This window comes from Myodes glareolus, chromosome 24 (assembly GCF_982192425.1).
Source record: "Myodes glareolus chromosome 24, mMyoGla1.1, whole genome shotgun sequence".
Lineage (NCBI taxonomy): Eukaryota > Metazoa > Chordata > Mammalia > Rodentia > Cricetidae > Myodes > Myodes glareolus.
The window spans coordinates 36,517,269-36,523,268 of record NC_142049.1 but is presented as its reverse complement, the minus strand read 5'-3'; the positions used below and the strand labels follow the sequence as shown (position 1 = coordinate 36,523,268).

Sequence of the window (6,000 nt, the reverse complement as noted above, 5' to 3'; positions counted from 1 at the left end):
GGTCCTGACTTTCAGTGCTCCAATGTGGGTCTCCGTTTCTATCTCCATCCATCGTCAGATGAAAGCCCCCTCTGATTTTGCCTTCCTTGTTCACGATCTCCCTCCCTCTGCTTCTCATTTGGGCATAGGGAGTTAATTCTAGTGTTCTAATGTGGGTCTCTGTCTCTATCTCCATCCATCGCCATATGAAGGTTCTGTGGTGATATGCAAAATATCCATCAGTATGGTTATGGGCCACGGCCAGTTCAGGCACCCTCTCCTCTGCTGCCCAGAGTACAATCTTGGGACCTCTCCTTGGGCCTGGGAACCCCTCCAGAATCAAATCTCTTGCATACCCTAAAATGGCTCCCTTAGTTGAGATATAGACTTCCCTGCTCCCATAACCATCCTTCCTCCCTCCCCCCTCCCATTCCCCTATTCCATCCCCGATCCTCCACCTCTCCCTAACCATCTCCCTGTACTTCTACCCCCACCCCCCGTGCACCCCAGTTTGCCTGGCAATCTTGCCTATTTCTAATATCCAGAAGGATAACTATATGATTTTCTTCAGGTTCACCTTCTTATTCTGCTTCTCTAGGATCCCCGATTATAGACTCAAAGACCTTTAACTATGGCTAGAAACCACTTATGAGTGAGTACATACAACATGTTTCACTGAATATATCATTCTGCTTAGCAGGTGTATCAGTTGTATGTGCTTATTTTACTGTCCATGCACCACATCCATCGGATCAGATTTACACCTGAATAGCAACCATATCTTACTATCATCAGTTCTTCTCAAAATACAAGAAGATGTTTTCCTGTGTTCTCATTTTTAAAGCAATCATTGCTGTTATTCTTGTCTGTAATATTACCTGCACATTCGGAATATTATTAGTATTTATTGGCAAACTTAGAGAATCACAAACTGCCAAGTTGGCATAATTCGTCCAATTTCTTCTTTCAAGAAGGACTTCATTCAAGTCCAGTACTCCAAAATGGAAGGCTGAGGAGATAATGTGGAAAGTAGATCCACAATGAGCCTAAAATTGCAGTACATTCCCAAAATTTCTCAGTTGTCGTAGTGGGGAAAATTCAAGCAATTCTCAATACAGCCACTTATTATCAGAAAGAAAGAAAACAAAAAATATATGTTATTTCATGGACACACGTTGCAAGAAAACCCTTAGGATTCACAGAAGATCAGGGGAAATATACACTACCTCCAACATTGTACCTGGATAAAAAAAAATTGATTGGAGAATCTCTCCTGCCCTAGAAATGATACACATCATTCTCAAACACAAATTACAAAGGAGTTCACTGTTGCAATCCACCTTTGAAGTTCATGTAGTGATTGACTACATTAAAAAGTAATAAATTTTGCTCCTTACATAAAAAGGAACTTACACAGGTCAGGGGAAAGTGCCATTGCCCAAGGTGTGACAATAACTTGGTGTTTCATGACATCTTGTTTTCATCTTTCATTCATGATTCTCTTCGTGCTCTTGCTTTGCAAAGCGGACACTCAGCCTCACATGATGAACCCAGAGATAATACACATTGAGGCATTTAATTTCATAGCCAAGTCATCTAAATCTCATGGCACACAAATCATAGATATAGTCAGGAATCCTCCTGCTTAGCACATGTCGATTTTCATCTGAGTCCTGGTAAAGAAGTCGTGAGGACCAATTTATGTGTGATCTACCTGACATGTCCTCTTATTGATAGAGTACCTCTGTCATTATTGTTTCAAACAGATAGAATTTCCATCTGCTTCTTTCTGTCTCAAATGTACATGGAATGGCACATTTAGAAGAAGCAATAAAGGAGGATTGTAGTCATTGAAACACAATGCAAAATTGAAGGCAGAATGTATGAAGCGAGAAGTGTTACTTGATGGCAAGGGAAAGGTTGATATGCTTGGCTGTTAGCATGCTGAGGCTAGTAAGGAAGACAGATTAATTTTGAGACAATTCCAACCTTGATAATTTTATTTCTGTTTGTTCCAGAATTGAATCCTGAACATCAACTCTTTTTCCGGTAGAAGTGGTAAGCACTGAGCGTCTATATGTATTCTCAATAATTTGTCACTAATATGAATTTTCTAAAAATCAACACCTTGACATCAGGAGTTCAAGGACTATGATTTGTTGGATTACACTCTCTTGACCATTTTGTTTGGTTTCTTGTCCAAACTGTCAATTCTATTGCTCTTCATTCCTTTAGTATACTATGTCTAAAAGGGGACTATTCCCTACTCCAGGAAGTGAAAATGTAAGGAAATATTACCATTCATAGAATTTCCTTGATTTAAGTGACCACACTTTTGGGAAGGAGGTTTTCAAATATTGTTTAACCCAAATCCAGATTCAATCATTCTGATGGTTGGTGAATTTATGGTGTTCCATTTTTATGCAATCCAACATTCCTTAGTTATTTTTTTCCTTTGAACACTATTGGACAAACTCTTCTTCAAAACTGTTGAGTCTCTTGCAGAGATAGACCTAACATTGAATGCAGATATTCAGCACGAGGCAAAGTAATTGAAGTGTTTGTCTTCCTTGGCTTGTATTGATGTGAATTCTTCAGTGACTCCCACTGAGTTTCATGACTAGTTGCTTTGCTTTCCTTCTACAAGTCTCCTTAATTCATCTGCTCTCATGGGGAGAGACTCAAAACTTGTAGTTTGTGGTATATTTTCAGAAAAACATTTTACCTGAAAAGTTGAAAAGGAGGAGAATGAGGAAATTACCTAGATGTCCAAGATCAGACTAATTATCAAGTGTCAATTCTTATCAGTATATTTACTTTACTTTGAAGGTTAAAGTCATAATTTTCTACATTCCAATGAAACAACACCTCCATGGGGTGACAAGAGACACACAAACAGACAAAGCACAACATTGCCAAAAATATGAAATGTAAATTTGGTGTGGGAGGTCCTGTTGTCTCTATCTTCTTATATTGGTTATTGGCTAAGAACATATTTGAGGCTTTGGCAATGAAAATTAGAACTAGTTAGAAAAGGAAGGATTTATGTTTTCAGGTAGAAAGGCAGAGTTAGTACCCATGGAGACACTGGAGACAGTTAGAAGGAAGTTTACATGAAAAGCCACAATTAGGTGACAAATTAAAGTTTAATAAAATTGGATTGAATTATTAAGAAATAGATATACAATAAAAAGATTGAAATAATGGTCCAAGCAGCACTGAAATTAATACTGTTTTGGTGAGATAATTTCAGGTGTAAGCTTTTCTTTGTTTTGTCAAGGAAGATACATTTCTATGAAAATCAAACACTTAAAACCCATGATGTCCTTCTCTTTGTTTTCAGTATGTTTGGCACACTATATCATTAGTATGTGTACATATCAAATGTTTTTGAATATACGGGACAAAATATTTTCTCTGCCTCTTCCTATTCTGAACCTTTGTCATAAAACTTGAGAATCAAGCCTGCTGCACAATCAGGATATACCATTTCAAAGCCAAGGAGCCTATCTATGGCTGCTTTCCCATGTCACTGGAATGCTCATTGATTAAGAGGTAACTTCCATGAATCAATGATGATAACAATGCTCTGAGGACACTGACTGACTCATATATATGGCTATCTGAGATCCAGATAAGAGGTCCTCTTGAGAACCATGATTTTTCCAAAACATGACTAGCTCTCTTCCATTTTCAGGTATGACATATCAAAATGCAGACCGACTTTGGTCTCCTAAATTTTGAGGAAGAACAATTTTGTGGTGTGCCAAAAACTTTCCATATTTCTGCTTCAATAATTTGTCTCTAAAAAACACTCTGAGGCATCATTTATGTTTCATTTCTTTGATATTATGGACTGGTGCATGTCTTAATGAAAGACCCAAAAGTGAATGAAGCAAGTAATTTATCCCAGAGATCCTCCATGACCGTCTCTGATCAATTAGATATTTCTACATTGGGAATGTGGCAGGAAAAGATGGGAGGACTGATGTCCACTATAACTCAGAAATTTTGAAGTCTGGTCAACCCATGGTGCTTTCCAAATCCAGGAAAAACTTGTGATAATTACCCTTATTGTTAGTTTCATTCCTTTTCAGCATGTTTTACTGAATCTATCGCATTCCTTAGCAGGTATATCAGTTATGTGTGCAAAAAGTGACCTTACTATGTGTGGATCACATCTATCAGATTTCAGATTTGGACCTGACTAACAAATATATCATACTAAATCAGTTCCTTTTAAAATACAAGAAGATGTTTCCATAGTTCTCATTTATAAAGCAGTCTTTGCTGTAATGCTTGTTTGTAAATATGCCCTGCAGTATCTGCATATTATTTAGATTTATAAGAAAGCTGAGATATTCACAAACTGCCCAGTTGGTTTATATACCCATTTCAGTCTCTCAAAAATCACTTCATTCAGATACATTACTCCAAAACTGAAGACTGAGGAGATAATGTGGGAAGCAGATCCACAAAGAGCATAAAACTGCAGTTGATACCATACTTTTTTCAATTGTAATGGAATGAAATCAAGCACTTCCATCTACAACAAATTACCATCAGAAAGAAAAGAAAGGAAAGAAATATATTATATTTCAAGGACACTAGGTGACTGAAAAATCTTAGCATCCCCAGTAGATCAGGTGAAATATACATAGCCTTCAACTTTGTACCTGGATAGTGAAATTGAATGGAAAATCTCTCCTGGTATAGAAATGAAATACATCTTTCTCAAACACAAATTACAGGAGGAATTCAATGTTGCAATCTACACTTGAAGTTCATGAAGTTATTTACTTCTTAAATTGTAAAAACCTTTTTGCTCCATACATATCAATGAGCCTACATAGCTCAGCAGAAATTGCAGTGTCCCAAGATCTGAAAATATCTGGATTATTGTATGACATCTTGGTTTCATCTTTCATTCCATGATTTTATTGATGTGCTTGCTTTGAAAAAGAGATACACAGCCTCACATGATATACCCAAAGATGATACATATGGAGGCAATTAATTCCTTGGACAATCATCTAAATCATATGGCATGCACATCATAGACATCGTCAGGATTCCTCCTGCTTAACACATGTTTATTTTGTTCTGAGTCCTGGTGCAGAATTCTGAGGACCAAATTACATGAGGAATACCTGCCATGTCCTCTTATTGCTAGAGTACATCTGTCATTGTTGTAACATAGTGAAATAATTCCAAACTGCATCTCCCTGTCTCAAATGTACATACAATGGCATATATAGACGATGCGATCAAGAAGGAAAGTAGTCACTGAAACACAATGTAAAATAGAGGGGATAATGTATCATGCCAGTGGATTCATTTTAGAGTGGTGGAATGTTGTATTATCTTGGGAGTGCACAGGCTAAAGCTAGAAAGGAAGATAGATTTCTGCTTAGACAATTCCATCCTTGATAGTTTTATTTCTCTTTTGTTCCAGATAGAATTCTGAAAATCTTTGTTTCATCTGGTAGAAGTGGTAAGCATTGAGGGTCAATCTCTATTCTCAATTATATTTCACAGGCAAGGAGCCTATCTATCGCTGCTTTCCCACATAACTGGAATGCTCATGGGTTAAGAGCTCCCTTTTCTGGATCGATGATGACAAGAAGTCTCTGAGGACGTTGATCAACTCATGACTATGCCATCTGAGGTCCAGATAGGCGGCCCTCTAAGAACTGTGATGTTTTCAGAACATGGCTACCACTCTTAAATTATGAAAAAAGAGATGAAAGTGCAGCCTAGCTCTGGTCTCCTAAATTTTTTGGAAAGTACAGTTTGTAATGTTAAAACTGTCTAATTGTTTGCTTCAATAATTTGCCTATGAAAAGCAATGTACTGAACCACACATGTTACATTGACTTGAAATTATTGGCCATTGCATAACTGAAAGACTCAAAAGAGGAGGAAGCAATGAAATCATCACAGAGAATCTCCATGATCCTCTCCAATGAATAGGACATTCCTATATTTGCAAGAGAGCAAGAGGAGATGGGAGGACAGCTG

The 6,000-nt window shown here is 37.4% G+C and overlaps 2 non-coding genes across 2 annotated transcripts; both read left to right on the top strand.

The window, feature by feature from the left end:
• The first annotated feature begins 3,545 nt into the window (after positions 1-3,545).
• On the top strand, positions 3,546-3,611 carry LOC148118101 (small nucleolar RNA SNORD109A). The gene has a single exon (XR_015736506.1). It is a non-coding gene; the product is annotated as a small nucleolar RNA SNORD109A (small nucleolar RNA).
• A 1,975-nt stretch (positions 3,612-5,586) lies between these two features.
• LOC148118100 (small nucleolar RNA SNORD109A) lies at positions 5,587-5,651 on the top strand. The gene has a single exon (XR_015736507.1). It is a non-coding gene; the product is annotated as a small nucleolar RNA SNORD109A (small nucleolar RNA).
• Positions 5,652-6,000: the final 349 nt, after the last annotated feature.